Raw genomic sequence first — 12,138 nt, 5'->3', positions numbered from 1 at the left:
TCCCGTGCCATTTTCCATAAATTTGCACTTTCGTTCCATACAACTTTTCCCTTCAGATTTTGACAACAGTATCCGCACATCAACAGATACTTTAACATTTTCTTTAACCAACCTATCTGCTCTTTCATTACCCACAATACTTATATTATTACTATATTTTTATTTTGTTCAGACAATCTATAATGAGTAAAAATAACTTTTGCTGGTGGTTACTTGTATTTCTGTTTTCAATCCTTAAGTCATGTACCAAAAATTTAGAAGTTATATTTGACAGCAATTTCACCTTTGAAAAACAGATTAGTTTGAAAAAAGACCGCTGCACAGCTGAGCTGAGGTTTTTAATTGTGAATTCAATTTAATCTTTAAAAACTTTGAATGGGCGATCCATGCTTTTATTACATCCCAGCTGGACTACAGTAACTCCTCATATGTTGGAGTTTGCCAGACTTGTCTTGTAACACTGCAGTTGGTCCAAAATGCTGCAGCTCATCTTTTGACACAAACTAAAAGACACCAACATATTTCCCAGGAGCTTGGCTCTCTTCACTGGCTCCCTGTTTACTTCAGAATTGATTTTAAAATGTTATTGTTGACTACAAAGGCCTGAATGGACAGGCTTCCGGGTATTTGTCTGACCTTTTGCTGTCTTATGCACCCTCTAGATGTCTTAGATCAAATGATCTTTTGGTTTTAGCCATGCCAAGGTCCAGGCTGGTTCACAGAGGACATCAAGTGTTCGGGATCGTAGCGCTTAAACGGTGTAATAATCTGCCCCTATACATCAGACAGGCTCCTACTGTCAATCTTTTTAAATCTCATCTTAAAACACATTTGGATTCACTGGCTTTTAATACAGTATTAGAGTTATTTGGTATTAGTGTTTTGGTATTAATATTATAAGTTATTTTGTACTAGTTATTTAGTATTTTTGTACATTTTTGTACTTTGGTCAATGTTGCTGTTGTAATTAAATGTGCTATATAAATAAATAAATAAATAAATTTAGTTTAGGAGATGGTGACCACAGACTATTGGTCTCTCCTGACTCTGTCCTGAAGTGGTTCAATAATCCACCAGAGGGTGCTGCAAAACCTCATGAGTGAGATGAGGACTACATCTGGCAAAACTGATCTGGTCCGCCAAAGGGCCGTCAGTCTTTGCGGTATGTGGGCCATGGGTAAGTTGTGTGCAGCCACAGGCCAGTTGTAGGCACAGTGCTGGCCCTGTGCAGGCCCAGAAAAGTTTCAGCTCTGGCCCCAGATGTCAGCTTAATCTGTACCTTAATCAAACCATGTAATAACTAGAGATGGGTACCGGTATCTGACATAAACAGTAGTAACCAGACCGAAAAGCAGATTTCGGTGCTTTATTTCGGTGCTTTTTTTTTTCCTGAGACATCATACACTTTGGATTCTAGCCAATCATTTTACCTTTGCAAGGATAGTAGGTGGGCCCAGGTACATACCTTCTTTTAGAGCAGGCAAAGCGGTCAAATTTTGGCTGTACTTCACAGCAAAAGATGCAAACTCAGCAGCTTGCAACAAATGCTTTAAGATGATACTGTGATACTGTGCAAAGTAGGTAACACCTCAAATCTCACGACAAACCTGGAGATAGCGGGTTTTTTAAAAGCCAAGAAATGCGCCGTATTTGATAGCTTGCTGCGAGACCTCACACCGGCACATCTGCTGTGGGTGTGGTGCCTGTTATTGGACCCGGAGTTAGCAACATCCCCCAAGAACCCAAAGAGTAGAGTCCTGGCCCCTAGCCCTGCCAGTGTAGCAGAAATGGTTATGGTTATTTAATATACCACGTTATTAAATTAATGCATGTAAGGTGAACTAGCAAACACTGTCATAGGTATATGCGGCTGTCTTCTTGTTTGAAGGCAGATACTCCCTTCACCCTGGCCAAAAAGGCTAAAATGACCAAAGAAAAAGTGGAAAACAGTTAAACATGAGAGGTTTTTGGACAAAGTTTGTGTTTTTCCATTGATTGATTGAGTGATACCATATATGCCATTTAGCTGAAGAAAAGGCTAACATTGTTATCCTTTTACAAAAAACAGCTAAACATGAAAGGTTTTTGGACCAATTTTGTGTTCTCCATTCTTTAAGCACCAGTTCGAGCACCATTTAAGCACCGGCACCATTTCAAAAGTACCGGTTTGGCACCGGTGTCGGAAAAACCTAAACAATACCCATCCCTAGTAATAACAACATGTGCCAGAACATGCAAAAGTAACATGCCGAGACTCTGGTCAGACAGTGAATTGACTAATTTTTACATAGAATCTTATATATACACTTTCTCTAAACTGAGCAATTCCTAAATACATGCATACTCTTAACATGCAGACTGGAGGAACCAGGGATCGAGCCACTAACCTTCCGATTAGGAGGTGACCTGCTCTACCTCCTGAGCTACAGCCACCCGCTGGCAAAGATGAGTAAACCCTCACTAGGTTTTGGATAAAGTGAAGACTCAGAAACCTGTCAAATCTGCATTTGAAACGTTGGCTACCATAGCATTATAGTATTGCAGCATGGCATTTGGGTCTTCTAACTAAACCAGGAAAATAGGAACATAAACAGTGCCATCATTGCCAGACCTGGCCCACATCTGGTCGACATACACCCTGCCATGACACCAGTCAGTCAGAAGTGCCAGCTTGATGCTGGATCCGGGCCAGAACTGTTTTCTATGAGCCTGGGCCACACAAACCAAACCACAATCGAGCTAGGTATGGCATGCCATCACATAGACAGTGCCATCTATGCCAGGCCTGGCTCATATCTGGATGACATACTTACCATGCCAGAAGTCAACCAGTAGTGCCAGCTTGATACCAGATCCGGCCCAGACCTGCTTTCTATGTGGGTTTAACATGTAACAGCTCTCCTGATCTGGGGGATCCTAAGATGGCAAGAAAGATGAGATCCTCCCGTTTGTGTCAGTAGCCTCTTAACACCCACCAGTCCAATCCAGTGAACTCTTTAGATTTAGATTCTTATCTATCCCTCTATATAGTATTTTTAACCACACAGAGATATTTTAACAGAATTGAATTGAAACACGGCATCTTTAAATGTTTCTGAAATTGTTAAGAGTCTGAGTAAAATGCAAACTGGTTTGATGGTCAACTGTTTAAACTGTACTGGTTTCACCAGTAGATGGTGGAAAACTTTATAGGTCATTCACAGCTATTTCAAGCTTCACTGAGAGGTTTCAGAGGAGGAGCTGTGATTCAGGCAGTGTGATCAAGATGGAAGTCCAGACTGAGTCTCATGTTTATCAATTTATACTTTATCACACACTAAAACACTTCATTTCTTTATTTTAGGTCAGACCACTGAGTGTGAGACTATAAATATTGACAGGGTAATGAACACTAGTCCAACATTCACCATGTTAAACCTTCTCTATACTCATATCTTCCTGATAAAGTGCAACTGAAAAAATGCACAGTACATACTGTACCGTTCTGTACTGATGTTTTGCACCCACTGAATGATGTCCCTGCTGTTTATAGTGTGCCAGTTGAAGCTTAATTTTTATTCCTTGTTTCATGGCAAATAAAAAAAAGATTGAACAAAGAGGGAATCATTTTTATTGATTGAGTTTATTGATCCTGCAGAGAACTGATACGGAACGCTTTTACCGGTTATAGAGGAAATTAAGAAATATAAATAACATGTGGATGTCCTCTGGTCTGAGGTGCTGGGGGGACCAGTTAGAGACCAGCAGTTGGGCGTCAGTGGTTGGACTGGTGGACTACTTCAGTGAAGAGTAGACGACGTCTGGCACTGGTTTAAAGTCTGAACACAAACACACACAGTTCAAACAACAGGAAACATGATTACAAGCTTTGTAGTTCAATCAGGGCCTTCAGTCTCCACCTCTCTGCATCACACACAGTCCCAGTTCAGACTTTACTGGGAACTTGTTAAGATGCAAATCAATGAGCTGTCGACACTCTAATTAAAGTTCACGGAAGTCAAACCTTGAGCTCAAAAACAATTTGCTCTTTAACTGCATTAAATGACATTAAAAAGTCAAACATTTGGTTACGTGGTTAGCTTAGCTTAGCACGTTGGTTGGAATCATGTTGAACAGCTAGCTTGACTCAGTCAAAGATAAAGAGCAGCTGTTCCTGGGCCTCCTTGTTCTGATGTATGTTTGTTCATAACTGACATCTTCAGTTCTCACTGCTGAGTCGACTGCAGCTGAATTTCTGTCTGTGTAATAAATAATAAAACACATTTGCATTTCTGTAGGTCCACAACTATGAAACTATATCGTCACACTACAGCAAAATGTTTTTAATTAATAAAGTGCAACATAAGGGGATTAAATATTTTTTCAAGAGTTTTTTTTTAAAGCTCAGCACCTTTTGTACAGTTTTTTTTTCTCTCGCTTTCACACCTTTGCTCTGAAACACAAAGTGACCACAAAGAACTGGGGGGTGTTTCTGTGTAAGGGGCAGGTGGACGACCACAAAGCTGCCAGTGAAGGCTGACACTCTTCACCACAGAGCACAAAGCAAACACTTTTCACAGCATGAGCACTAATATTAGACACACTGGTATGCTGTGATGACTACTGTTATACTAGAATTACTACTTTATTTAAAATAAAATTATATATAAATACTGAGATAGTTCGAGTTTAAAATGTTGGAGTCAAAAAATATATATAAAAAAAGTTAGTCCGACTTGTCCACATCAAATGAAAACTGAATAAAATGGAAACAGTCCTTAATGTAATTAATTTTGACTGTGAATGGATGGTGATCTGTGTGGAAACTTTATTGAAATGCTTTTCCAAATGTTGTCTCCGTGTTCACTCCTGTTAACATGAACAGTTCTGTGCTGAAACAGCTGCAGCTGAAGTGTTTTCTTTCTATCAGAAACAGGATGCTGGACGACTGCAGAGCTGTTAGCTTCAGTTACCCACAGACCACAAACACACAGTCCAGCTCACAGTGAACAACACTCAGTAAGTACAGTGTGAAACTTTACAGGCAGACGGTTGCACCTGACTAAGAATTTCTAATTTTAAACAAAGTAATAAATGTATCACAAAAGTATGAAATTAAATATTGTGATTTCACTGTTTGATTCTTAAAATCTGACATGGTGAGAGTCAGAAACAGTCTTCATATTGACCCTGAACTGATGCAATTTCAACTGCCCTTCACTCAGCCCTCACACATCTGGACACTAGAGTCTCATATGTTAGAATGCTCTTCATAGATTTTAGTTCAGCGTTCAACACCATCATTCCCCAGCAACTCATTGACTGGATCTGCTGGGTTCAGCACTTGCTGTGTAACTAGCTGCTGGATTTCCTGACAGGAAGACAGCAGACAGTACGGGTCGGCAGCAACACCTCCAGCACAAGAACACTGAATACGGGGGCTCCTCAAGGATGTGTGTTGAGCCCCCTTCTCTTCACTCTGCTGACCCACAACTGCACACCATCACACAGCTCCAACATTTTCATCAAGTTTGCAGACGACACAATTGTGGTAGGTCACATCAGCTACAACGATGAGACCTATTACAGGAGTGAAGTTAAACATCTGGCCGAGTGATGCAGCAACAACAACCTTTCCCTGAATGTAGAGAAGACGAAGGAGATCATCATAGACTCCTGGAGAACTCACACCCTGCACACCCCACTAACCATCAATGGTGCTGCCGTTCAGGGTAAGCAGCACAAAGTTCCTGTGTGTGCACATCTCACAGGATCGCCACTCATCTGTCCAACAGCTTCTTAAATTTGTTGCCATCAGGAAGGAGACTGAAGAGCCAGAACCAGCAGACTGAGAGACAGCTTCATCTATCATAGTGTGTCACACACGAACTCCAGACCTGCACTCACCTTGTTAGAGTTGATGCTTTTGAGATTGTCATTTGTGCTAAGATATATATAATCATTGTGTGTATGTGTGTTATTAGGTTTTATAAGCTTCTGTGCAGACATGAGATGAAGGAAGCAGCGTCAACGCTATAATTTTCTGTTATACATTTAGAATCCAGAAGGTTCTTTTCTTTTAAGGTGCAAGACTGTTTATTTCTGCTCTTCACACACGTACACATGTCAGCTCGTTGAAAGGTCGCTTCCTGTACAGGGCATCTGGAAAGGTCTATAAGAAACTATGCCTATGTATGTGATGTCGAGGAACACACACCATATACTTTGCTAACACACACATGCCCGCTTAAGACTGTCACGTGTTCAATCAATCAATCAAGGCTTTATTCGTCACATGCAGGGGGGCTCTGCAGTGAAATGGGACCCCCCCGACCTTACATACACACACAGACATTACATGGGGATACAAGTCGGAGATTGGTAGCATTGGAGAAAAAAAACATTGAAATGTACATTACAATGGGAAAGTACAAGAGGAAAAAAAGAGACCCCTTCTCATGCTGTGCTTCCATGGTAGGACAGCATGAGAACAGGAAACAAAAAAACTCCTCTGCACAAAAAAGCACATAAATGTCCACAACACAACATTGGGAAGACATAACAAGCCACACGGTAGGGTAATGGGTAAGGAGCAATGTGAAGCAAACCCAGCAGCCGCCTCGCACAGCGCTATCTTATCCAGCGCGGCACGTAGACCCGCCGTGTTCCCCCACAGGAAACAAGCATCGAAGGCGTTTGGAAAGGGAGGGGGATGAGTGTGTGGTTATCAGTGTAAGTGTATGTGTGTGCGTGTCCATAGTTCAGCGGAGACAGTGTCCTTCGCCCTGCCAGGCTAAGTAAACAGTCTGCCAGCCAACCCAGGTGGCCTTGCATGGAATGGGGAGGAACAGTGTCAACACAGTCGTTATCAGGGATTGTTTTGTTCGGCTCCAGCCTTGAGCCCGCAGCTGGCGCCGAAGGGGTAGCCGCATTAAGATGGCGATTCTTCCCAACAGCTCATGAGAATTTCGAGCTGTTTTTGTTTTAGCACACCGACACCGACACTGGTCTCTCCATCTCCCGTTGGATAGCCGCCAGTTTCTCCATGATGTTGTTTACCTTCAATTCCGTGGTCTTGTCAATCTTTTGCTCACAGAGCCGGTTCTGAGACCTCGCGACCGCAGCCAACTGATCCGTGATGTTTTCCAGCTTCCGCCCATAGTTGTTGATTTGAGCTGATTCTTCCCTGATGTGACCCAGTATCCGCTCAGAGATGTTATTCTGAGTATTCACTGCAGCCGCAATAGCCTCCAAGCTCTTGACCATGTCCCCGTCTGTGAGCCCTTTCTGAGAAGCCGCGCCTCGTCCAGTCAATTCAATCTCAGCGGGCAGCTTTGTGGGGGTTTTAGCAGCCGGTTCCGCTGTCTTAATTCTCCGATAAGCCAGGGCCAAGCCAGCTCCGATCAGCAAGAACCCTGTTATCATGGTTCCGAATAGGTAGATATCTTCAGCGTCCTCGATCGACAGTCCCGCCAGGCACACGATCCTCCATTTCTGCCACCCGTCCATCGTGTATCCAGAAGGGAAAGTCCCTCCAGGGCACTCAGGCTCTCCCGAGCCCAAACTTCTCGTTGAGAGGAGGGTGTCAATAGCATTCAGAGACCAGTTGATCAAATCCATAGTTCTCTTTAGGTTTTAGACACAGGCTGTGAGAGAGTGTTCCAGGGAAGTAAGAAGAAAAACACGAGACAAGACAAGGACATAAGCGGCTAAGCAGGGAAGATAGGGGAAGGAGGAGAGGAGAAAAGTGCGAACGCCTTCGCTGAGAGCCAAACCAGAGCTCGAACTATGTGCAACTGCATATTCATGTAATCACTGTTGTCAATTAAAGAGGCAGGAAAGGGGAAGTCAGCCCAGGTTGGCTAAGTTGAAGTGAAGACTGAAGAGCTCTTGACCTTGGCCGGCTTCCCTCGTAAGAGAAAACACAAAGAGCGCTGTCTTGTCTTGTTTTGCCGTGCAGTTGGTTGTCTCTGTTTCAGCGGAGTTTGTGCCTTAATAAACCCAACACTCCTCTTCCCTCTGAACTCCCCAAACATCCAAACTCCGACACACCACCACTGCCCTTTCACTGACTGCCGCACCCCCACTTGCACATGAAATTGCCACAGTCACTATGATTGTGTTGGACACTGCTGTTAATATAATTGTATGGTGTTGTGTGATGTTGTAAATAAGACTTTTATTTTATTTGTATCTTTTTATCTTTATATTAGTTTAGTGTACACTGAGGGCTATGAGGTATTGTCATTTTTAAATTCTTGTGTGTGACTGTACATTTAGTCTTTGAAAATAAAGCTGACTTTGACTTCACTTTTGACCAATACAGAGAAAAAAGAAAAGAGATAAGCAGACTGATCAACATGTTTACTATGATAACAAAGAGCTGAAACCTCAACATGAACTCTTCTATGAAGAAAACAAAGTACTACCTCTGCATCATCTGATTGGCTGTTTTTGAAGTTCTGATGTTTTGACATCACAGTACATGACATAAGTGATGATGTCATCTTCTTCAGCTACTTTTCCATCTGTTAAAATTTTCCAAAATGAACAATTATTTAAATTAAATATCTAAACAAAGATTACATTTAGGTAAGTTGTTGCTGTGATCATAGTGAACATTAACTTTATTCTACTAAACAAACTCAAACATGAAAGATCAGGAAGTCTGAGTCTCACCTTCAGGTTTCCTGTGAACACATCGTCTCACCAGCAGAACCAGTAACACCAGTAGAACCACAACACAGACTGATCCAACACATGAAAACACAGAGAGAACAGGAGGAGAGAGTGATGGAGGAAGAGTGATGGAGGTGGAACCAGGAGGAGGTGTGGATGTAGGTGGAGGTGTGGATGTAGGTGGAGGTGTGGTGGTGTGTTTGTCTAAAATAAAGCAAACACAGTCATTAAGTTGTCGTCACATTGTGAATGTTGAAAGCTGCAGAAACACAGACAGGTGAGTGTGTCACCTGTGACAGTGATCCAGCTGGATGGAGACTCTCCATGACCGCTGATGTCACACTTGTAGAGGCCTTCATCAGACCTGGAAACATGCTGGATGGTCATGTGACCTGTAGGCTGCTTCCTGATGAGGGAGCCATCTTTATAGAAAGCAGCTGGGAGGTTGGAGGGAGTGGTCTTTGTTTTACAGAGCAGAGTGACGTCATCTCCCTCCATCACAGGGAGGACAGGACTCTGCAGGATCACTGATCCACCTCAACACAGAGACAAACTACAGCATTTCATCCATTTACACACAGCTTCATCAACACTAACTCCACACACTCAGCTTACCAGTGACTGTCAGGTTAACCATGTTACTGATGGGCCCTCTCTGGACTCACACCAGTAAACCCCACTGTCAGATGTGAGAATGTAGCTGATACTACAAGAAGAATTAGCTAAATTTGTTGGTTTTCCCCATTCTGCTCCACACTGGGTCCTCTGCAGGTTCGTCGCATTTCTCCTCAGAGTCCATCGAGCAGAGCTGTCGTCCTCCTCACAGCTCAGAGACACAAAGTCTCCTTCAAAGAACTGAGAGCTGCTGGGACTCACAGACAGACGAGCTGTGAGAGTTAAAATGAAAAATGATGATCTGTTAGACTTTTGTCCAACCAGTAGTGTGATATTTTATTTTATTTAATGAGCTTTACATCTGATATTCATTCTGCAAACATGCAAGTGTTGAATCTGATTAAAACATTAATAGGATGCACTTTTACATGTCAGTTCCACTGCGAAACATGAACCCAATCAGGTCATACCAGTGAGCATTTATCAGGTTTAAACTGTGACAGAAGAAGGTTACTGACCTTGGTTTGTTGAGCAGCTCAGCAGTGAGATCAGAACTAAAGAGAAATGACACTCAGGTTGATTTGAGGTGAGCATGAAGAACAACTCCACACAAACAGCTGACAAACACACAAAGTCGTCTCTCTTTATCTGCTGATTCTCAATGTGATTCAACATGCTTCAATAAAAAAATGGAAAAACAGTTTAATGCCTACAGGTGGAAGATTCATATATGTATATATATATATATATATATATATATAGTAGGGGTGCAACGATACTCGTATTGATATTGAACCGTTCGATACAGTGCTTTCGGTTCGGTATGCATGTGTATCGAACAATACAACATTTTTAATTTATTTTATCAACTTTTCTTCTGACGATGCTGTCTGTGTTGATCGCTCAGTGGATCTGCGTTCGACTACTCCGCCTAGGCTGCACTGTCGAGCGCAGATCCACTGAGCGCAGCGCAAGCTAGCAAGACAGAAGCTAAGCTCGTTGCAACATGGCAAATTGAACCTCCCCCACCCTCATTCAGATCCGGCCTTTGGAACTATTTTGGTCTTCATGTGAAGTATGACCCTGAAGGTAAGCGCATCATGGACAAAAGTAAAACAGTATGTCGGATGTGCCACGCAATGCTCAATTACATGGGTGGGAACTACTGCGTTAGCGCAGTTTGCTCGTTAACATGTTGACGCTGTTCAGCCCCACGCACAGGGCGATCCGCGGTAGCTCGTTAACAGAGATTTGCCGTGTTGTGGCGTTGACGTCATTTCAGATTAACGCTGACAGCACTAGTGGGAACACAACGAATATGACTGCACATTTATGCCGACATCATCCTAGTGCAAAGACAAGTGGAAGCAGACAAAAACAACAAGCACGCATGCTACAAACTTTACCCGAGTCATTTAGACAGCCGTTAGCACATGATTCTCCTTATGGGGACCTGATATGTTTAATATGCTGCTGATAATATAGCCCAGAAGAAGCGTATACTAATAATAATAATAATAATAATAATAATGCATTTTATTTGAAAGCGCCTTTCAAAACACTCAAGGTCGCTGTACATAGTAGAGTAAAAAGCAACATAAAAGCAAAGAGTTTACACAATCATAAAACATGAACAAATTTAAAATAGCCGAACGGAGAGGTTATGTGGGATAAGCTATTTTGAACAAGTGGGTTTTGAGTTGGGACTTAAAGAGAGAGAAGGTAGAGATATTTCTTAAATCAGGAGGTAGGGAATTCCAGAGTCGTGGAGCAGAGCAGCTGAAAGCCCTGCTCCCCATGGTGACAAGACGGGGGGAGGGGACGGAGAGTGAAAGGGAAGAAGAGGATCTGAGACAACGAGACGGGGCGGTGATGTTAACCAGATCAGAGAGATATGGAGGAGAGAGATGATGGATAGCTTTAAATGTGTACAAGAGTATTTTGAAATTGATACGATGCTTGACCTGGAGCCAATGAAGCTGCTGCAAAACAGGAGTGATGTGGTGGATAGAAGGGGTCCTGGTAATGATACGGGCAGCAGAATTCTGGATGCGTTGAAGCTTGTGGATGGATTTTTGAGTAAGACCAAAAAGGAGTGAATTACAATAATCAATCCGGGAAGTAACAAGGCTATGGACAAGAATGGCAGTGGCGTGTGAGGTGAGAAAAGGACGGAGACGATTAATGTTGCGCAATTGAAAATATGCAGACCGAGTGACATTATTAATGTGTGAATTGAAAGATAAAGTACTGTCGAGGATGACACCCAAACTTTTCACAGAGGAAGAAATGGAGACCGGCGAGTTATTGATAGTAATAGAGAAACTGTTGGTTCTGGATAATGTTGATTTAGTGCCTACTAAGAGGAGCTCGGATTTATTACTATTAAGTTTAAGAAAATTAGAAGAGAACCATGAATTTAGTTCAGCTAAGCAGAGGGTGAGGGAGGATGGGGGAAGAGCAGAATCGGGTTTAGTGGACAGATAAAGCCGGGTGTCATCGGCATAACAGTGAAAATGAATATAGTATTTACGGAAAATATGTCCAAGCGGTAGAAGGTAGATAATAAAAAGAAGGGGCCCCAGGACAGATCCCTGGGGCACGCCAGTGGTCAGAGGAAAGGGCTGAGAAGTAAAGGATTTGAGTTAAATGAACTGAGTGCGATCAGATAGGCATGATTTAAACCAGGCTAGTGGAGTATGGGAGAGACCGATGGAGGCTAGCCTACTGAGAAGAATAGAGTGAGAAATAGTGTCGAAGGCAGCGCTCAGATTGAGGAGTATAGCGAGTATAGTATAGCTTTTATTTTGGAAAGAGCCATTTCTCTGTAATAAACTCTCTTTTCCAAAGATGAGTGATTTCTCG

Source organism: Pelmatolapia mariae, linkage group LG3_W (genome assembly GCF_036321145.2).
Source record: "Pelmatolapia mariae isolate MD_Pm_ZW linkage group LG3_W, Pm_UMD_F_2, whole genome shotgun sequence".
NCBI classification, from domain to species: domain Eukaryota; kingdom Metazoa; phylum Chordata; class Actinopteri; order Cichliformes; family Cichlidae; genus Pelmatolapia; species Pelmatolapia mariae.
This window is presented reverse-complemented; position numbering follows the sequence as displayed.